A 24,392-nucleotide genomic window follows, 5' to 3' on the forward strand; every position below is an offset into this window, starting at 1 on the left:
GAACTAAATACCACTCGTGGCGCTTTGCGTGTTTTTTTCAATATTTGTGGCAATTTTTGTGCATCTTTTTATAGCTGGGCTAATTTTGTGCCTCTTTTTCAAATTGTGAACCATTGCGCATTTTTTTTATTTTTGTACATTTGTACATTTTCAAGAGTATTCTCAATCTTTCCATGATCAATAATCTAAAATCTCATATTTCTCTAAGCACGATAATACTTACATTGAGAATAGAAATACATAATAAAAAAATATCATAGTTGCAATAATAATATGAAAATTTAAATTAGTCTAACAAGGGACATGAGATTGACATTCTTAATTTGATGAAGTTATAACTACAACTCAAATTTAGAAAAATAAGATTTTCTAATGAATTCAATTTTGATTTGCGGTTCAAAGTATAGCACTTGTAAGATAAAAAAATTGTATGGATTTTCATATAAGCTAATTTACATTTCAACACAAAATTAAAACCAAGATAGAATAACTTATATTAATATCATGATAATAAATATTACAATCTAAGAAATGATATCAATATAATATAAAACTTAAAGCTAACACATCAAAAAAAAACTAACACATGACTAAAATAAGGTACACCACAATCTATCACATCATAATCACATCAACAAAAGAAGATCATAAGCAAGTACATGAATCACTATGAGGGGGCCTGATCTGGAGGAGGTTGCTAGTTGAATAAATTGAATTAGCTACTCATCATAACCATACTGGAACTAATACCATCTATCTGCTCTCTCATCCAGCCCATGTGCTGCTGATATTGTGCATCCTACTGCTGTAAGTGAGTTTCAATTTGATCAAATCTTTGATCAAAATGAGTCTCTAAATGATCAAATCCGTGAACCAAATCTTGATAATTTGGTTCACCAACAGGTGCAAGTGCGGGTGCAGGTTCAGGTTACTCCTCTGAGTCACTATTAATATGTTGTTGTTGCGGTTCATTTTTATTAAAAATCACAAAAAAAGATCCATCGTTGAAGTAAAGAGGCTCTTCTAAATCAAGAACAGGATGAAATAAATCATATTTCTTCTCCAAAATATAAGCCACAAGATGTCCTAAGGCTATATTTTTCTTCCACTTATGAGCAATATGACCAATCTCAGAGAGTCCATAAATATAGTCGATTATCAGTTGGGCTTCATCTATGGGTTGGCTAGTCATAATCAAGAAAGTCACAGTGGAAAGAAGAGGAGTATTGTTTACTCGATGACACTAAGATAAAGAAAATTATTTCACAAAGGATGAATAAAAAAAAATTTATATTTCAAATTTCAATGACAATTATAAATGAACATAAGATCAATTTGAATTAAAATATTAAAAGAGTCCGGAAAGAAGTAACTACCACATGTGAGCATCTTTTTCAATTTTATGGCACATTTTTGTGCATCTTTTTATTTTGGTCTTATCTTATGCCTCTTTTTCTCATTGCGAATCCTTGCGCATTTCTTTTGATTTTTGTACATTTGTACAATTTTCAAGAGTGATTGAATTCTTTCCAAAATAAATAATCTAAAATTTCAAATTTTTCTAAGTGCATAAATACTATTTAAAAATTGAAATACAAAATAAGAAATACATCTAAATTACAATAATAATATTAAAGATAATGTAGTCTAAATAAGAGACATGAAATTGAAAATCCTAATAATATCAACTTATAATCATCACTTAAATTTAGAATAATTAGATTTTCTAATGAAATTAATTTTAATTTACAATTTATGTTAAAACACTATTAAGATTAAAAAATAATGTATTTCATGAAGTCTAACACACATTTCTAAAAACAACAAAACATTGGAAAAAAAATGATTGTTCGTACCAAACAAAATTTTGTTCGTCCTGTACGAATTCGATTCATCCCGTATGAAAACATTTCGTATGGACAAACGAATGAGTCATAAAAGAAAAGGCTTTTCATAAACACACAACTTACGAAGCATCCTTTCGTACAGGCTTTTGACCAAACGATCATACAGACGAACACATGTTCGGCTGAACGATCAGAAATTCAATTCGTTTTAATAACAGTTGAAATTGTCCCCTGCTAGTAACCGACATGTGTTCGTCTGGATGAACCAAAGGTTCATACGAATGAATATAGTAATAAAAATGACCTTATCCATTCTACTGTTTTATGCATTCGTTCTTACATTTGAAAAAACATTTCGTCCTGGACGATTTACGATCGTACAGACGAAGTGACAATTTTAAACTTAATAACTGTATGCACACGGTTTAAATTTTGATTGATTTACACATGGCATAAATTCGTCCCGTACGAAAAAAGTTCATCCCGGACGATGATGACTTAAAATTTTTATTTTCTCACTCAAATAAAACAAATAAAGATAATGACTAAACACATACTCTAAAAAAAAAATCACACAAACAAAATAAAAATCACAAAGAACATAAAAATAATATCAATGTTGAAGAAAATATTTTTAATTAAGCATTTAAATCAATCACTCCAAGACTTGTTCTTAATGTACTGAAAGTATCAAAGGCTAAAGGTTTTGTAAAAATGTCTGCAAGTTGATTTTCAATTGTAACATGAATGAGTTCAATTTATCCCTTGGATACATGATCCCTTATGAAATGATGCCTTATGTCAATGTGTTTGTTACTTTAATGTTGAATAGGATTTTTAGAAATGCTGATAGCACTAGTATTATCACAATAAATATGTATAGTGCCTATAGTTAATCCTAAATCAATCAACTATTGTTTTAACCAAAGTACTTGTGTCACACAACTTCCTAATACTATGTATTCAGCTTCTGCCATTAAATTTTATTTTCTACTAGACCATGAAATTAATGAATTTCAAATGAATTGACATGTTCCAGAAGTGCTTTTTCTATCCACCCTACATCCTGCAAAATCAGAATCTGAATAATCAATAATTTCAAATGAAGAGCTAAACTTAGGATACCAAGTTCCTAAGTTCTGAGTTCCTAGCAAATATCTTAAAATCCTTTTTACTACTGTCAAATGTGTTTCTTTTGGATCTGATTGAAATCTAGCACACAAGCAAACACTAAACATAATATCAGGTCAGCTAAAAGTCAAGTAAAGTAAAGATCCAATAATCCCTCTAAATTTTTTTTTATCAATAGATTTTCTCTTAAGGTTATTATCCAATTGAACTAAGGAACTCATTGGAGTACTAACAGGTTTAGTATTATCCATTTCAAATTTTTTGAGGATGTCCTTAACATATTCCGATTGGCTAAGAAATGTACCTTCCTCAAGTTGCTTAATGATAAATCCTAGAAAGTAACTTAAGTCTCCAATTAGACTCATCTTAAATTCACTACTCATTATTTTATAAAAATTATCACAAAGATTTTTATTTGAAGATCCAAAAATGATATCATCCACATAAATTTGAACAATGAGTATATACTTTTCAAATTTCTTCCAAAAGGGAGTTGTATACACACTTCCTTTTTCAAAAGATCTTTCAAGCAGGAAAGTGCTCAACTTCTCATACCAAGCCCTAGGTGCCTATTTTAATCCAAATAATGCCTTTTTTAACTTGAAAATATGATTTGGGTATTTTGAATTTTTAAAACATGGTGAGAAATAGAAATCTAACCAAAGTGAATCTTGAGTAATCATCCACAATAACAAATTCGTATATCTTCCCTCCTAGACTTACAGTTCCAACTGGTCCAAAAAGATTCATATGTAAAATTTCCAATGGTTTACTAGTTCTAAGATCCTTATTGGACTGAAAAGAGGACTTCACTTGCTTTCCTAATTGACATGCATCACAAAGATGGTCCTCAGTAAAGTTTAATTTTTGTATATCTCTCACTAAGTTCTTTTGGGTAATTCTCCTAAGGTTTTTCATGCTAGAATGACAAAGTCTCCTATATCAAAGCCATGATTTATTAGAAACAGTTTTTAAACAAAAAGTAGTAGGAGTATGAATGCAATTTAAATCTAGCATATAAACATTTTTTACCCTTTTTCCATTCAAAACATCTTTACCATTAAGACTTAATATGCAGCTAGTAGGAAAAAAATTTACACAATAACCTTTGTCACATAGCTGACTTGTACTTAACAAATTATGTTTTAAGCCTTCAACCAATAACACATTATCTATGAAAAATTTCTTTAAATTTCCAATCATACCAGTTCTAACCACCTTCATTGTGGTATTATCTCCAAGTGTAACCTTGCCTCCACTCCTGGCTTATAGCTTGATGAATTGAGCAGTATCTCCAGTCATGTGCTTTGAACATCCGCTGTCCATGTACTATATGCTCTCACTAGGTCTTGTGTGAGAGCAACCCTACAAAATTATCAAATATTAGACCTGGGAACCCAAACAAGTTTGGGTTCTCCTTTTGGCAATTTATAATCAGATGCATGTATGATATGTCTAGGTTTATGCATCTTAGATCTCTACACCAAATTAGTTTTCATCTTCAAGGTATAGGTGTGAGCTATATGTCCAAGCAATCCACAATTATTACATTTGACATTAGGAAAAGGATTCCTAAGTCTTCTACCATTTATTTGTCTATTTAGGGATTATATAAATTTAGGATACATAATAGGATTAGTAAAATCTTTAAGTTTAAGAGGTATCATTTTATCCTCGAGAGCTTTTATCGTTAATTTGTAAAATGAATTCATATCTTCCAAAATTTGATTTAAATAATTGATTTTATATAATTTACTCTCTAATTCATCCATAAAGTTCTTAAAATCTTTCTCAAGTTCTGCATAGGATGATTTTAAATTTTAATGATTTTTATTCAAGTCATCAAACTCATCAAGTAATTTCATGTAGTTGTTATCAATCAAAGTATGATCTTTTCTAAGGATTTCATGTTCCTTTTTAAGTTCTACAAATTCTAGACTTAGATTAGCATGCATTTTCTTTATTTTTCTATAAGCATCATGCAAGTGTTTAGAAACTTGAAATAATTTATCATAAGTTAAGTCACATACCTCTTCTTGATCTGACTGATCAAGACTGTCTGCCATTAAGCATAGACAAGTGACTTCCTCTTCTTTTTCAGTCTCTGATGATTCTAAAGCTGAGTCCGCACAGAAAGCTTTTTGAAACTTCTTTCTGCCCTTCTTTACAGTAGATTTCTCCTCTATCTTTTCCTTGCTGGGATTGGCTTTGACTTTAGGGCAATCAGTCTTGATATGACCAGGTTTCCTGCATTCATAGCAAATCACATCATTAGAAACCTTGCCATTTCTATTAAATTTACCTCTATTCCATTGCTGTGGTCTCTTCTGCTTCCTCTTCAGAAAGCTTCTAAATTATCTAGTCATTAATGCAATGTCGTCTTCATCCTCAGGTTGTGAGTGTTCACTCTCAGACTCTTCCACTTTTAGTGTTATGTTCTTTTCCTTTTGTGGTTCACCTGCATCAATCTTTCTTTGGCTAACTCCTTGCTCGTAAGCAATAAATGAACCAAGAAGATTGTCAATTGAATAAATGTTTAGATCTTTAAACTCTGTAATTGCAGTAATTTTAGCATCATTAGTAGGTAAACAACGAAGAATCTTATTAACCATTTCAGCATTCGTTAGTTCCCTACCAAGTGCATGCAAAGAGGTGACTATTTGAGTAAATCTTATCTACATATCAGAAATGGATTCATTAGGTTTTATGCAAAACAGTTCATAATCATGCAATAAGATATTAAGTCTAGATTGTTTAACCTCATTAGTCTCATCATATGTTATAATACAAAGTCTATCACATATGTCCTTATGTTGTCTTCAGATTTTAAAGCACAAAAGAAACTATTCAAACATTTAGCGTTTAGTTGTGCTAAGTCATGTTCTTCTATAGTCCAGTCTGCAAAAGGTGTTTCAACTCTAACTCCATCAACTAATCTAGTTGGTTTTGTATATCCTTCCTGAACTAAGATCCACATACGATAATCAAGTGACTGTAAGAAAGTAGACATGCGTGTTTTCCAAAAATCAAAAGGTTTATTGTCAAACAGTGAAGGCATAGTAATAGAGTAACCCTCAAGTGTGTTTTGGTTCCCAAATGTAGCCATCTACGTTAATCAAAAAGTAGTTTAAACTTATAAATTTGAAACAAGGCTCTGATACCACTTATTGAGGCTAATGAATAGGTTGTTAAACCTAAGTTAATGTCCCAAGGCTACCAAGAGGGGGGGTGAATTGGTATTAAAAATATCCCTCTTTTAGATGAGTTGAACCGAAATTAAACTTTAATGAATTTTTATAAAAAGGTTTTCAACCACAACTTTTTAAATAGAAAAATATGAAAAATAAAAAACAGTAAAAATAAATGACACAAGATTTATAGTGGTTCGGTCTAAACCAGACCTACATCCACTTCCCAGAGGCACACTATGAGTATTGCACTAATACCAATAGTGTCTCTCTTTTTGCACCCAGAGCAAAGCTGAGAAGCCTTTACAAACACTCTTTTCACCACTACCCGATGCGGCAGAGAACCGTAGTCTTTTTTACACTATCCCCAGTGTTGGCAGAGAACCGTCCGTCATTTCACACTCTCCTAGTGTGGGCAGAGAACCCTTTCACACTTTCCAAGTGTAGGTAGAGAGCCCTTCGTCCTTTCACACTCTCCTAGTGTGGGCAGAGAACCCGATCTCCTTTGCAGATCTCCTCACAAGAAATCTAGAAGGAATAAAGAAAAGAGTGAAGTAATCTCAAATCACAAGTAGGAAATCTTACCTTTGAAATCCAAGAGAAGCCTTCATGCTCCAGTGGTAGAAATCCTTCTTTGAATGCTTTCTATCAATCTCTCCTTGAGTCTTCTTTCAATAGGCACGAAGATCAATCACCAAAAAGATTCGGTGGTAGTAAAAATTGGACCTTATATAGGAGAGACAAGAAAAACCGTCCAAAACTGCAGAATTTTCAAGTTAACACGCATTGGATCGTCCCGTACGATCGTGGATCATCCCGAACAATTTTACTTAAAGTGTCAAAAATGATCCTAATATATATTGGTACGAACTATGTTCGTACACGAGCATCATCCCATACGAACTAGGTTCGTCCTGTATGAACGGTTATTCCATAGGTCGGTTCCCAAATCCCTGCAGGACATAACCAACTGTGGTAAGTCGGTTCAGTTCATCCTGGGAAGAATGGGATTCATCCTGGACGATTTTAAATAGAGAGTTTCATCCAAAGATGAAGGTCAATTTCATCCTGTATGATTTTATACAGAGAAACTCGTCCAGAGGCGAACCATGCATTTCATCTGTACGAACAATACAAAGTGAGAATCTAGAGGCGTTCGTCCCGGGATGAATATAAAATTTGTCTGGACGATTGGGACATAAAAAAATTTTCTCACTTCCTGTTCGATCCATTGCTCTTCGGAGGGGTTAATTGACATGATCGTCCCGACGAACTATGTTCGTCCCGTACGAACTATATTCATCCCGTACGATCCGTTTACAAAAATTGTTCCCCCATGTGTGTGTTGTGATTATTCACTCAACTACAATCACTCCCTCTCAATTTAAAGACATTTAATTTATAAATGATTGGATGCTAAATTTGATATGAAGTCTTCATAGTTTGGAGTTGATTTTCTTAAAATGTTAGTACACACTAGAGCAAAAACAAATCTTCCAAAAAGTGTTAGGAGATATATATACATAAAATAATAATATTTGAAATCATCAAAGTAATACAAGTTGCAAGAATGTAAAATATGCAAATAGCAACTCTCTTAACAATACAAATAGTGTTTCTCCTTTAGCCCCCACAGCAAGGCGGAGAAGCCTTCACAAAAATCTCTTACACCACTACCCGATGCGGAAGAGAATCATCATCCTTTTACACTCTCCAAGTGTTGGCAGAGAACCGTCCATCCTTTCATACTCTCCAAATGTGGGCAGAGAACCCTTCATCCTTTCACACTCTCTAAGTGTGGGCAGAGAACCCTTCGTCCTTTAACACTCTCCAAGTGTGGGCAGAGAACCCTTTGGCTGTTTACACTCTCCAAGCGTCGGCAGAGAACTGGATTTTCTTGAAAGATCTTCTCAAGAGAAACCTAGAAGGATAGAGAAAAAGAGTGAAATAATCACAAATCACAATTACAACTTTTTAACTTTGAGTTTTAAATGAATCCTTCATGCTCCAGTAGTAAAAATCCTCCTTCAAACACTCTCTAATACTCTCTCCTTCACTCTCCCTTTAGTATGAATGAAGACCAGTAAGTAAAAAGATTAAGTGGCAGTCTACAAAGGACCTTTTATAAGAAAGACATGAAAAATCGTCCAAAAACTGCTGATTTTTAAGTCAATACGAATAGGATCATCCTATACGAACAGTGCAAAATTATTGTGTATGATTCCTTATGTGCATTGGGATGAGGTGACTTCGTACATGATCATCGTCCCATACAAACTAAGTTTGTTCATTTCAAATAGTTATTTTATAGCCACCCAGAAAAATAACTACAGATGTTTCATACATTGAAAGAACAGAGCATTTTGTCCTAGGACGAATGCTTATGTTCGTCCGTACAAACAGTACAAAACATTGTCACCCGAGAAGATCATCCAGGGATGATTCATGTATTTCGTCCGAATCAACCTTATAAACTTTGATATCCGAGGAGATCATCTTGGGACGAAGTGTATTTTTCATCTGGACGAGCAGTTCAAACTTTGAATCCCGAGGAGATCATCCAGGGACGAATTGCCCATTTCGTCCATACGAACAGTTCTAAGTGAGAATCCAGAGGATATCGTCCAGGAACGATTAGTCCATTTCGTCCGTATGATCGGGACTTAGAAAAAGTTCTCACTTTTCTATTCGTTCCATTGCTCTCCAAGGGATATAACTGATCTGATCGTCCTGTACGAACTAAGTTCATCTCGGATGATCAGAGGAAAAATTTAACTTTTAAAAGATCTCCCTCTGTGTGTGTGTGCTAGTTTGCTCAATTACAATCACTCTCTCTCTCAGATTCAAAAAGATAAAAAATACAGACTTCAAAATAAAAAGTATGATATGCTGAATTTGATTTTAAGTCTTTTTGTAATCTGGAGTACGATTATCCTAAAATGTTAGTCCACACAAGAGCAAAAATAATTCTCCAAAAAATGTTAGGAGAAAATGATAATTAAAACAATAATATTTGGAATTATCAAAACTATATAAGTTGTAAACATGTAAAACATGCAAATAGCAACTCTCTTAACAATCCCCCCCTTTTTGATGATGGCAAAATAATTATTTTTTGTATAATTTTTCAAGTTTTCAATCATCTCTTAAACTCCCCCTTAATTAAAAAGTATGTGAGAATAAGGGACATTTAACTCATAAAATTTTTATTTTTAAAAAATTGTTCAAAATATACAATAAAAAACAACAATCAGACAAAAAAAAAAAAAAACAAACATAGGATTATGAAAATAAAAACAATACAAACATTATGATAGAACAAACAATATTTCTCTCCCTTTTTAACAACAGCAAAAAGTGAAGAAGAAAAAGAACAGAAATGTAAGCAGTTATATGATAATCCTTTTATGATTGATCCTTGAAAGTGATTGAAATACAATTTCCAAATAAAATCAAATTATTAGGCAAATAAAAATGATTCATAGAATTTAAGAAGAGATATAACATCAATACTAAAAAGGATTTATCGAGATCATGAACCAATTTAGACATTTGAGATAAAGAATATCATTGCACAAATGATGAATATAAAAATTTTATATTTCATATTTCAATAGTAAATAAAATCGTACAGAAGATTAATTTGAATTAAAAGATTAAATATTAAGGAAATTTTTTTGAACAAAATACCACTCGTGGAGCTTTGCGTATTTTTTTCAATATTTGTGTCAGTTTTTGTGCATCTTTTTATAGCTGGGCTAATTTTGTGCCTCTTTTTCAAATTGTGAACCATTGCACATTTTTTTTTTATTTTTGTACATTTGTACATTTTCAAGAGTATTCTCAATCTTTTCAAGATCAATAATCTAAAATCTCAAATTTCTCTAAGCACGATAATACTTACATTGAGAATAGAAATACATAATAAGAAAATATCACAGTTGCAATAATAATATGAAATTTTAAATTAGTCTAACAAGAGACATGAGATTGAAATTCTTAATTTGATGAAGTTATAACTACAACTCAAATTTAGAAAAATAAGATTTTCTAATGAATTCAATTTTGATTTGCGGTTCAAAGTATAGCACTTGTAAGATCAAAAAATTGTATGGATTTTCATATAAGCTAACATACATTTCAACACAAAATTAAAACCAAGATAAGATAACTTATATTAATATCATGATAATAAATATTACAATCTAAGAAATGATATTAATACAATATAAAACTTAAAGCTAACACATAAAAAAAAACTAACACATGACTAAAACAAGGTACACCACAATCTATCACATCATAATCACATCAACTAAAGAAGATCATAAGCAAGTACATGAATCACTATGAGGGGCCCTGATCTGGAGGAGGTTTCTAGTTAAAGAAATTGAATTAGCTACTCATTATAACCATACTGGAACTAATACCATCTATCTGCTCTCTCATCCAGCCCATGCCCTGCTGATATTGTGCATCCTGCTGCTGTAAGTGAGTTTCAATTTGATCAAATCTTTGATCAAAATGAGTCTCTAAATGATCAAATCCGTGAACTAAATCTTGATAATTTGGTTCACCAACAAGTGCAAGTGCGGGTGCAGGTTCAGGTTACTCCTATGAGTCACTATTAATATGTTGTTGTCACGGTTCATTTTTATTAAAAATCACTCGAAAAGATCCATCATTGAAGTAAAGAGGCTCTTCTAGATCAGGAACATGATGAACTAAATCATATTTCTTCTCCAAAATATAAGCCACAAGATGTCCTAAGGCTATATTTTTCTTCCACTTATGAGCAATATGACCAATCTCAGAGAGTCCATAAATATAGTCGATTATCAGTTGGGCTTCATCTATGGGTTGGCTAGTCATAATCAAGAAAGTCACAATGAAAAGAAGAGGAGTAATGTTTTCTCGATCAACAGCTTTAGGTATAATAGAAATACGAAGAACATGCTGGATGATTCGGGCATTTCAATTTAGGTAGTTACCCTAGAAAAATGACTTTTTACTCTAATTCCTCTATGAACATTATTAATTTTAGACTAGTTAAAATTTGAATTAATGGTCAAGGTATGGGTTCTAATCCCTTCAGGCCTTAAGTTCAGAAAGATTCCTAAGTCTACCTTGGTAATCTCTACTTTCTTCTTAAAAATATATGACCTTATGACTGAATAATCAGAATTAAAGGACATGTTTACAAGAAAATAGTGAAAGGTCTCTTTATTATAGAAGTGAACAAGAGTGAGGATTAAGGCAAATTGGGTAGAAGCAAAAAAGTTCCATCACTTTGAAGTTGAGTTGTTCTTGGATTAGGACTCTAGAGGGAGTGAGTTTTACAGAAGCATATCTAGAAAAGGATTCTTCATTGGCCTTGGATAGAAAATTATAACTAAAGTTTTTGGGTCGACCCTTGCCCAGAACCTTTTATCTTTTGCTAGAGCTCGCCTAAGAGAAGTTCTAGGGGAATAGGGGTTTGAAAGGGATGTTTAAATTGATGACATTTGAGTTCAAAGTCCTTCAATTTAATGAAAAAATGACTGTTCGTATAGATGAAATTAATTTCATCCCATACGAATTTTAGTTCGTCTCGTACGAACAAATTTCGTATAGGCGAATGAATGAGTCAAAAAATGAAATGACTTTTCGTAATCACACAAGTTACGATGCGTCCTTTCGTACAGACTTTTGACCAAACGATCGTACAGACGAACAAGTGTTCGTCCTGGATGATCAGACATTTAAGATCATTTTTATGGCAGTTTAAACCGTCCCCCACATCAATTAACCAAGCGTTTATCTATACGAACCATAGGTTCATATGTACAATCATGCATATTAAAAATGACCTTATCCATTCAACTGTTAATCAATCATACAGATGTTTTAAAATTTTGTCCAGATGATCGTGACGATTGTACAGATGAAGTAAAAAATTAAAACTAAAAAACAATACGCAAACCATTCAAATCTAACAGTTAACACACCACATAATTCATCCCATACAAAAATAATTTTGTCTTGGACAATTTTCACTTAATTTTTCAAAACATGCACTCAAAAATCTAGATGTGCGAATTTTTTAAAACTAAAACACAAACACAATAAAAATAAGATAGAAAAACACAAAAATTCACAAAATCATAAATACACACAAAAATACTAACAAGAAAAATACACATCAATGTTACAGAATCATTTTAAATAAACATTTAAATTGATCACACTAAATCTTGTTCTTAATGTACAAAAAGTATCAAAGGCTAGAGGTTTTGTAAAATGTCTGCAAGTTAATTTTCTGTAGAAACATGATCCCTTATGAAATGATGCCTTATGTCTATATGTTTGGTTCTTGAATGTTAAATAGGATTTTTAGAAATGCAAATAACACTAGTGTTATCACAGTAAATGGGAATAATGCATATAGTTAATCCTAAATCAATCAACTGTTGTTTCAACCAAAGTACTTGTGCCACACAACTTCCTAATGCAATATATTCAGCTTTAGTATTAGATAGGGCTACTGAGTTTTGTTTTCTACTGGACCAAGAGACTAAAAAATTTCCAATAAACTAATATGTTCCAGAAGTGCTCTTTCTATCAATCCTACAACCTGCAAAGTCAGAATCTGAATAACCAATTATTTAAAATGAAGCGCTAAACATAGGATACCAAATTCCTAAGTTTTGTGTTCCCAACAGATATCTTAAAATTCTTTTTACTACTATCAAATGTAATTCTTTTGGATCTGATTGAAATTTAGCACACAAATAAATACTAAACATGATATCGGGGTGGCTAGCTATCAAGTAAAGCAAAGATTCAATTATCCATCTAATTTTTTTTTATCAACAGATTTTCTCTTTGGGTCCTTATCCAACTGAACTGAGGAACTCATAGGTGTATTAATAGGTTTAGTATTGTCTATTTCATACTTTTTGAGGATGTCCTTAACATATTTAGACTGACTAAGAAATATACCCTCCTCAATTTGCTTGATGCTAAAGCCTAGAAAGTAACTTAAATCTCTAATTAAACTCATCTCAATTTCACTACTCATTATTTTAGAAAAATTATCACAAAGATTTTCATTAGAAGATCCAAAAAAGATGTCATCAACATAAATTTATATAATGAGTATAACCTTTCCATATTTATTCAAAAAGAGAGTTGTATTCACACTTTCTTTTTTAAATGATCTTTCAAGTATGAAGGTGCTCAATCTCTCATACCAAGCCCTAGGTGCCTATTTCAATCTATATAATGTCTTTTTTAGTTTGAAAACATGATTTGGGTATTTAGAATTTTCAAAACCTGGAAATTGTTCTACAAAACATCTTTTTGAATTACCTCATTTAAAAGGGAACTTTTTATATCCATTTGGTATAGTTTAAATCCTCTAAAACAGGCGAAGACTAACAAAATCCTAATTGCTTCAAGTCTAGCTATAGGGGCAAAAGTTTTCTCAAAATCAATCCTTTCAATCTGATTATATCCCTTAGAAACTGATCTAGCCTTATTTCTAATGACTACTCCTGACTCATTCATTTTATTTTTGAATACCCACTTAGTTCCAACTACACTTTGATCCTTTGGCCTTGTAGTTAATTCCCAAACTTTATTTCTTACAAATTGATTTAACTCTTCTAGCATAGCCAAAATCCAAAATTCATCTGAAAGTGCTTGATCAATATTTGTGGGTTCTATGGTTGAAATAAAGGATGAAAGATTGACTTCTTTGTTTCGTCCACGCCTAGTCTTAACACCCTCACTAGATTCACCTATAATCAATTCTCTTGGATGGTTCTTAGAAAATCTCAAATCTCTAGGCAAAGGATTTTCTGTCTCTAAATTTTCTTCTAAATTTATTTTCTAAATCTTTTGAGATTTTATCTTGATTTCATATTCTATAATATTTGTCTCTTCCAAAATTCCCGAGTCATCAAATACAACATGTGTGGTCTCCTCTATCATCAAGGTTCTTTTATTGAATACTATATAAGATTTTTCAACAATTGAGTATCCTATAAAAATTTCTTCATCTTATTTTGGATCAAATTTTCATAAGATAAATTTTCCATTATTATGAATAAACACCTTACATCCAAAAACATCCAAATGTGACAACTTAGGTGTTCTTCCTTTTAATAACTCATAGGGTGTTTTGTTTAACTTTGATCTCACATTCACTCTATTCAGAACATAACATGCACTGCTAACCACCTCAGCTCAAAAATATTTAGGAAGTGAGCATTCTGCTAATATAGCTCGGGTGGCTTCTATTAATGTTTTATTTTTCCTTTCGACTGCCCCATTCTATTGAGGGATTCTAGGTGCAGAAAAATTGTGATTAATTCCTTTCTGCTTATAAAAATCCTTAAATTTTTCTTTCTCAAATTCTCCTTCATGATCACTTTGAATAGTCATAATTTCACATCCTAGCTTTCTTTGAATCCAAGTCAAAAAGTTTCTAAATTTCTCAAATTATTCACTCTTCTAACCCATGTGAATCTTGAGTAATCATCCACAATCACAAATCTGTATATCTTCCCTCCTAGACTTATAGTTCCAACTGGTCCAAAAAAATCCATATGCAAAATCTCTAATGGTTTACTAGTTCTAAGATCCTTATTGGACTGAAAAGAGGACTTTACATATTTTCTTAATTGACATGCATCACAAAGATGGTTCTAAGTAAAGTCTAGTTTTAGTATACCTCTCACTAGGTTCTTTTAGGTAATTCTCCTAAGGTTTTTCATGCTAAATTGGCAAAGTCTCCGATGATAAAGCCATGACTCATCAGAAATAGTTTTTAAATAAAAAGTAATAGGAGTTTTAATGCAATTCAAGTCTAGCATATACACGTTGTTTACCCTTATACCATTCAAAACATCATTTTCATTTAGGCTTAATATGCAACTAGTATGAAAAAATATTGCACAGTATCATTTATTACATAGCTGGCTAATACTTAACAAGTCATGCTTTAAGCCTTCTACTAATAACACATTTTCAATGAAAAAGTTTTAAGGTTTCCAATCATACCTGATCCAACCACCTTTCTTGTGGTGTTATCTCCAAGTGTAACCTTTCCTCCACTCCTAGCTTCTAGTGATATGAATTATGCAGTATATCCAGTCATATGCTTTGAACATCCGTTGTCCAGGTACCATATGCTCTCATGAGGTCTTGTGTGAGAGCGACCCCTCAAGTTTTTCAAACATTAGACCTGGGAACCCAAACAAGTTTGGGTTCTCCTTTTGGAAATTTATAATCAGATGCATGTATTATATGTCTAGATTTATGCATCTTAGGTCTCCACACCAAATAATTTTTCTTCTTTAAAGTACAGGTGTGAGCTATATGTCCAAACAATTCACAATTATTATATTTAACTTTTTGAAATAGATTCCTAAGTCTTCTACCATTTATCTGTCTATTCAGAGATTATATAAATTTAGGATACATATAAGATTAGTAAAATCTTCAAGTTTAGGGGGTATCCTATTTTTCTCGAGAGCTTTTGTCTTCAATCTGTAAAATGAATTCATATCTTTCAAAATTTGATTTGTATAATTAAGTCGATATATTTTGCTCTCTGATTCATCTTTATTATTCTTGATTTTAATTTAAAGTTCTGCCAAGGATATTTTTAACTTATCATAATTTTTATTCAAGTCATCAAACTCATCAAATAATTTTATGTGGTTGTCATCAATTAAAACATGATCTTTCTTAAGGATTTTATGTTCTTTTTGTAGTTCTTAAAATTCTAAGCTTAGACTAGTATACATTTTCCTTAACTTCCTATATGCATCATGCATGCATTCAGAAACTTTAAAAAGTTCATCATAAGTGAAGTCACATACTTCTTCTTGATCTGATTGATCAAGATTATTGGCCATTAAGCACAGATTAGTGACTTCCTCTTCCTTTTCAGTTTATGATGAGTCTGAAGCTGAATCCGCCCAGAAAGCTCTTTGAAATTTCTTTTTGCCCTTCTTCATAATTGGTTTCTCCTCTACCTTCTCCTTGCTAGGAGTAGCTTTAAGTTTTGGGCAGTTTGTCTTTATATGTCCAGGTTTCCAGCACTCATAGCAAATAACATTATTTGAAACCTTCACATTTCTATTAAATTTATCTCAATTCCATTGCTGGCGTCTCTTCTACTTCCTCTTCAGAAAGCTTCTAAATTGTCTTAACATTAGTGTGATGTCATCTTTATCCTTAGGTTGTAAGTGTTCACTATCTCACTCCTCCACTTTCAGTGCTATATTCTTCTCCCTTTGTGGTTCACCTGCATCAAATTTTTTTGGCTAACTCCTTGCTTGTAAGCAATTAGCGATCCAAGAAGATTATCAATAGAGAAAATGTTTAGATCTTTAGACTCTGTAATTACAGTAATTTTAGCATCATAAGCAATAGGCAAATAATGAAATATCTTGTTAACCATTTCAGTATTCATTAGTTCCCTACCTAATGCATGTAAAGAGGTGACTATTTTTGTGAATCTTGTGTACATATCAAAAATGGAATCATTTAGTTTCATGTGAAATAATTTATAATCATGCAACAAGATATTAAGTCTACCCCATATATTCTTTTCACTCTTGCAAGTAGAAATCCAGATGTAATCTTCTGATTTAAGACCACAAAAGAAACTATTCAAACATTTGACATTTAGTTGTGCTAAGTCATGTTCTTCTACTGTCCAGTCCACAAAAAGTGTTTTAACTCTAATTCCATCAACTAGTCTAGTTGGTTTTATATACCCTTCCTGAACTAAGATCCACATACGGTAATTAAGTGACTGTAAAAATGTAGACATGCGTGTTTTTAAAAATCAAAAAGAATATTATCAAACAATGGAGATCTAGTTATAGAATAACCCTCAGGTGTATTTCTATTTCCAAATTTAGCCATCTATGTTAATCAAAAAGTAGTCTAAAGTTATGATTTTACAATAAAGCTCAGATACCTCTTGTTGAAATTTTTTCAATTTGAATTAGGTTGTTAGACCTAAGCTTGTGTCCTAGCAGCTAACCAAGAGGAGGGTGAATTGGTATTTTAAAAAATTATCCCTCTTTTTGAATTTTTAAACCAAAAATAACTTTAGTTAAATTTTATAGAAAATTTTTTTAAACCACAAATATTAACAATGCAGTAAAGTAAAAAAATAAAAATAGGAAAATAAAAGTACACAAGATTAATAGTGGTTCGGTAGAACACGACCTACATCTACTCCCTAGAGGCACCCTCCGAGTATTGCACTAATACCAATAGTGTCTCTCCTTTAGCCCCCACAGCAAGGCGAAGAAGCCTTCACAAAAATCTCTTCCACCACTACCCGGTACGGCACAGAACTATCATCCTTTTACACTCTCTAAGTGTTGGCAGAGAACCGTCCATCCTTTCACAATATCCAAGTGTGGGCAAAGAACCCTTCATCCTTTCACACTCTCCAAGTGTGGGCAGAGAACTCTTTATCCTTTAACACTCTCCAAGTGTGGGTAAAGAACCCTTCGGCTGTTCACACTCCCCAAGTGTCGGCAGGTAACTACATCTTCTTGAAAGATCTTCTCAAGAGAAATCTAGAAGGATGAGAGAAAAAGAGTTAAGTAATCACAAATCACAATTGGAAATTCTTACATTTGAGTTCCGAGTGAGTCCTTCACGCTCCAATAGTAAAAATCCTCCTTCAAATACTCTCTAACACTCTCTCCTTCACTCTCCCTTTAGTATACACGAAGACTAGTAAGAAAAAAGATTAAGTGGCAGTCTACAAAGGACCTTTAATAAGAAAGACACGAAAAACCATCCAAAAATTGCCGATTTTCAAGTTAGTATGAATAGGATTGTCCTGTACGATAGATATATCATCCCGTACAAACAGTGAAAAATTGTTGCGTACAATTCCTTATGTGCATTGGGATGAGGTAATTTCATATACTATCATCATCCCGTACGAACTAAGTTCGTCTGGTACGAACAATTATTTTATAGCCACCAAAAAAATAACTATAGATGTTTCATACGTTGAAAGAACAAAGCATTTTGTCCTGGGATGAATGCTTATGTTCATCCATACGAACAGTTCAAAACATTGTCACATGAGAAGATCGTCCAGGGATGATTGATGTATTTCATCTAAATGAACCTTACAAACTTCGATACCCGAGGAGATTGTCCCGGGATGAAGTGTATTTTTTGTCTGGACAAACAGTACGTTCAAACTTGGAATCTCGAGGAGATCATCCAGGGATGAACTGCCCATTTCGTTCGTACGAAGAGTTCAAAGTGAGAATCCAGAGGAGATCGTCCAGGGATGATTAGTCCATTTTGTTCGTACGATCGGGACTTATAAAAATTTCTCACTTTCTCTGTTCGTTCCATTACTCTCTGAGGGGTATAACTGATCTGATCGCCCCGTACAAACTAATTTCATCTCGTACGATCAGTGGAAAAATTTAACTTTTAAAAGATCTCCCTTACAATCACTCTCTCTTAGACTCAATAAGATAAAAAATACATACTTCAAAATACAAAGTATGATATGTTGAATTTGATTTGAAGTATTCATTAGTCTGGAGTACGATTATTCTGAAATATTAGTCCAAACCAGAGCAAAAATAATTCTTCCAAAAAATATTAGGAGAAAATGATAATTAAAATAATAATATTTGGAATCATCAAAACTATATAAGTTGCAAGAATATAAAACATGCAAATAGTAACTCTCTTAACAAGAAAAACTAAAAAAGTCCTAAAAAGGTGCCTTAATTACCTTCATAGTGAAGAAGCTTCAATGTCACCAGGGGCTCACCAAGCATTTCCGGTTTATCAAAGAAGCCAACATCTAAATCAAGTGAAAGAGCTATAATCATAGCAATTTCCTTGGACACTCTCCTGTAAAGATGTGAAAATAATATCTGCATCTTAAGATAAGAAATGCTAACCACTACATCTTTGTTTGTACAATAACATTTTGGCATTCATTTAAAATATCAAAGTAAGCTCAAAGAAGGCTCAAATGAAATACAAATAGTACAACAACATTTTATTACAAAATAAAAAAGTCTAGCATCAAATAAAGACTGGCATCAACCCATGCTTCAGCTAATTAGAAGTAAATTTCAGAGTCCCATGACGTATTTGGCCAATTTAGTCTCAAAGTATCATATTGCTTTGATTTATCTCCTCCAATATACATAACTGATCCAAAATACTCTCTTTGGGAATCATTTTGGATTAATTATGTAAAGTTGAGGGGGTAACTTTGAGCAAAGTGATACTCTGAGATTAAATTAGTCACATATGAATTGTTTAAGGACTATGTTGATATTTTCTTCTTCAGTAAAATACCAACAACAAATTTAAGCATATAGATTTACTCTTGTCCAAAGTAGGATGAACACAATTCTAATTTGGACCTCTTCTATGACTTGCAAATTCACAAACACTAGCGATAATCTTTCTCAATGCCGGCAATCCTCTTATAGCTTCTATGACATCAACTTCCTCTACAAGCCTCTATAATGACTTAAATTTTCTCTTCCTCAACTTTTTTTTTGTGATTGTGGTTCTCGGTTTCCTCTACTTCTATTCCTTGTCCATCACCAACTTCACAATCATCTTTTTATCTCTTGCGATTTCCCCTACCTTCAACATCTCTACTACAATTACAGGACTTGTAGACATCGTGCAACTTGTTACTTTCTGTTAACTCAATACTAAAATACTATATCTTTGTATATTTTAAATGATTTTTAGTATTATTTTTTGACTTCATGTGCATTATTCATTTATGAATCATCCGACTACATTAATTATTTCGAGATTAAATTGACATCACATAATATATTTCAAAGTGCAAAGTGCAAGGAGAAAATATTTGTGGTGATTATGCACCTAGAAGGGCATTTAAACTAATGAGTATGATTTTGGGTGCCAAAGTGCCATTCTAGGCACCACGGCACCATGACATTTATAAACATCAAGTATTCATAGAGCAATGGCGTCATGACATTGTTCTACGTCATTTTGAGCATCACAAAGAGAGTAGTTGATGCCATGGTGAAAACTATAGTGCTACTATAATAATTTTGATAAACTATCCTAATCATACCTATTTTAGAGCCAATTTTGTGGTGAATTTATGAAATATTAACTTGAATTTTTGCATAAATATATATGATCAAATTTTTAGAATTTCACGAGATAATGTTAATGATTAAGCTAATTTTAAATTATAAAAATTAAAACTAATTCCTAAATTCATAACAAATATTTATTTATATTAATATTGCATCAATTCATTCACCAAATCATCATCGTTCACGCACGTCAAATCTACCTTGATTTATGCACGTGAAAATTCAATTTGGCCAATCGATGACCCCAATCAATACAACTATCAATCTTAACTATTTTAGCTGCCCTGAACATGTCGAAGTTGTTCATTTTGGAAACCGATGTCATTTATGCAACTTTAACATTTAGTCATGTGGGCTCCAAAAATTCGGCCCTTACCTCTGCCCGCTTTGTTTGCTTTACTTTTGCTTTTTCTTAGGCGAGGGAGTTTTAACAGAATTAAGTTTCGGGGTAAATTTTGGAAGACAGATGGGTTTGTAGATAAAACACTACTCAGATATTTTGTCCTCATTTTGTGAGGACTTTAAAATAAGAGTTCTGATTTCTTATAAGCATAAGCCCCTAAAGTTTATTACCCCTCCCAATCACGAGAGAGAACTTTTGATTAAGTCTAGTCATCAATCAGATATATGGAGAACACGTGTTATCTGGCATATAGTAGCAGCAATGGGTATTGAAATTTGAAATATTTAAAGGTTTGGAAATTTGGGTTTAAATATTTGAGAAGTTTGATATTTAAAATTGGAAATTATACCATCTTTTTCTTAAAGTGGATGGTGGGGGAATGGATGATGGGACCGATTAAGATCCCATGGTTCCGTCGTCCCGGGTCATCATGGTCCCTACTCTACTTAGTCAGAGGAGGTAGTCAACCCAACCTGATAGAAGGATCCTTATCAGCAGCCATGGGTTGCTTCGTCCAAGGGGATCTTATAGAGAGAGGGTGAATACTTGCCTAAAGGAAAAATTTTGAATCCACCTTAGCTAACAGAGGATTTTATGTCCTATCAATCATATCCTATTGATTTATATCTCAAGGATTAGATGCCACTAAGGAACGTATCGGTGCTAGAAATAACCGGTATTTTGTGGTACCATTTGATGGCAAAATCACTCGATTCAGAGGGCCCCGGGTCATAACCGTTTATCCTGCGGTGCCATTTGATGGCAAAACTGCCAGTCAGAAGACACATACCACATCCTTATTGGTAGGAGATTGTTTGAGAATGGATGTTAGTGATATTTTTGACTAGGCATTAGATCTTTATGAGTTGAAGTACATTTTAATTTATCCACCTCGACAAACTATTGCAGAGGGTAAATGGATTTTTCTTTAAATATTGATGGGTAGAATTTCAATTTTAAATATTTTTAATTGAAATTTCTCTTGAAGTTTGGATTTTGATGGGCATTTAGATATTTGGGAGACATTTTGAAAATGTTTGTGAACCCCACCGATTAAGATAAATTTTCAACACGACCATCACCGGGATGTTTGGGTTCATTTTCATTTAAAGCTTGAACCTTGCCAACCCTATCAACTTATCGATAGGGGATCGGGTTTTGAAAGTTTTATGCCTTTGTTTATGATTTTTTTTTTGTTGTAGGCCTTGAAGGCTTAATATAAATGTATAAAAAGAATATCTCGATTGACTTTGTGACCAGATACTTATTTAAGGGTTCGGGCTTTATCGACTCCCACTTGCCTGCATAGAAGGATCGGGCTCGAACTTAAATTCACTTACTAACCCGCACAGCATCTTTAGACATCACATGTTTAATTATAACAAGCTCGTCGGGGCCCATGCAGGTTTGGTAATCATATACCCCCTTTTTGTGTACCTATGTGTATATAAATTATGGTGCAGGTGCGGGGGTATTTTAGAATATTTTAGCTGTGTAGATAATTGTCTTTTGAATACACAATATTTCATTTGCAAGCCTATATACGCCTTATGTCCGTTAGTACGAGTGTTGCGGATTCGGTGGTGGTATATCTGGATGTCACAAGGCACCTCATCGTACTGATATTGACTCCCCATTTCTCATTCACCGAGGAGGTCTTCTTTGAAGTTCGTGGTCATTGCCTTGTAAAAAACTCCTTCCAAGATCACTAGTGTAGTAGACTTGTTATTTCTGGTGTCTACGGATACCAAAGCTATTTTCTTCTTAAGGATAGAACCAAGATAAAACTTTGGAACACTAGAAAGTTTAGTTCTAATTTGTTCAAGCATCCATTCTCTTTTGCTAGGGGGTGTTCTTTTTAGTACATCGAGTTGCCTTTGTACTCGGCATACTTGTAGATCTTGATCACCATTATCGTAGGTGACATCTGTACTTGTGTCCACAAGGGTTTGTTGTACTTATGATATACTCATTGTTGTTACCCACAAGCAGCTCTTATTTATTTATATGGATCTATTGTATCCACTACGACCTCTTGGAACTATTCATAGGAGAGCCATTGTCGCTTAAATCATATCTACCATTCACCAATCTCAGGTGGTTTGATGATCATACTTGTTTGTAAGGACGAGTCTTCCACCATCAATTGATAGTTTTTCCTTCTTCAATCAGCATGCAAAGTTGTTAGTACTGGAGGTTTCAATTATGCATTTAGGGGATATATGCATTATGCAACCATTCATTTTCCTTATGAGCACATTGCATTTAACCTCGTAGGAATTATTATAGGAGTTCGTTGCATTAATTTTTCGCATACACTGGGATTTCATCTCCCACTTGCAACTTATTGTTAGCTTGGACGACCGTGCATTTAGACTCTGATTTGTTCATTCATCCAAAACCCAGTCATATGTATTCCATCGGACCTGAGCTCAAGGTTTAATTCATGCTTGAGTCTTATATGTTGTTATGGGTTCAGCTCTTTGCATCCCATTCAATCTCAAGCTCCTTGAGTCCCCTATTGTTCTTGAAAATTCAGGTTATTTATTGTTCATGTCAAGTTTGGATTCATCTTGAGTTCAATTTGAGTTCCTTGTTCTCCACATCTTGTTCTAGTTTTGAGTTCAGAGTACAAGTTTAAGTGGTCCTATTTAATTCATTTTATTTTCCAATTGAGTTCAAGTCTGAGTTCTCTCATGTGTGATTCAAGCTTTGTTTCTTGTATGTGTTTGAATCCAAGTTCAGTTTCATTCAGACTTGAATTCATCATGTTTACAAGTCCCCACTTAATGTGGTATAACCTTAGTTCAAGCACGAGCTCAGAGTCTTCTGAAGTCTTTGCAAGTTCAAACACATTTTTAAATTGATTTGAATTTTATTTCAGTTTGATCTTATTTCATTTGGTTCAGGTCTTGATTAATCATTTAGATTTTAATCAAAAATAAGTCCCCAAGTCCATAGTTCATTCTTATTTGAGTCCAAAGTCTTGCTTTTTTAAGTTCAAATTAGGTTCGACTATGGTCGTACACTTAGTGTGGTATAACCTTAGTTCAAGCACGAGCTCAGTCTTCTGAAGTCTTTGCAAGTTCAAACACATTTTTAAATTGATTTGAATTTTATTTCAGTTTGATTTTATTTCATTTTGTTCAGGTCTTGATTAATCATTTAGATTTTAATCAAAAATAAGTCCCCAAGTCCATAGTTCATTCTTATTTGAGTCCAAAGTCTTGCTTTTTTAAGTTCAAATTAGGTTCGACTATGGTCGTACATTCACCTAAAATTTTGGCAACCTCCTGGCGTCTCCCCTGTTTAGGGAAAAACTACAAAAAATTGGGTCTTCCCACCATGCGCAATAAAGGCATGTATGGTAGGTGTCCTCGAACGAGGATAACACATACTTGATCTTTATTCCCACCACGTGCAATAAAAGCATGTATCGGGTCTTCGCTACTTGTTTAAAAAGATAGTTTATTTTCCCCTCGCTCGAGGGTACTTATGAGTGACCCTATATTGCCATAGGAGTCGCACCGGTGTCTCATCCCACCACGCACAATAAAGGCGCGTATAGGCAATTTTTCGATCTATCATGAACTTTGAGGGTGAGAATCTGAGTTTAGGAAAATTCTTACCTTCACGGGGTTGTCGGCAGATTGAGACAGGAGAAGGCACT

General features: G+C 33.1%; 1 pseudogene; it reads right to left on the bottom strand.

The window, feature by feature from the left end:
• LOC110100272 overlaps positions 1-22,359 on the bottom strand; it is a 45,336-nt pseudogene extending 22,977 nt beyond the window's left edge.
• Positions 22,360-24,392: the final 2,033 nt, after the last annotated feature.

Source organism: Dendrobium catenatum, unplaced genomic scaffold (genome assembly GCF_001605985.2).
Source record: "Dendrobium catenatum unplaced genomic scaffold, ASM160598v2 fragScaff_scaffold_1426, whole genome shotgun sequence".
NCBI lineage: Eukaryota > Viridiplantae > Streptophyta > Magnoliopsida > Asparagales > Orchidaceae > Dendrobium > Dendrobium catenatum.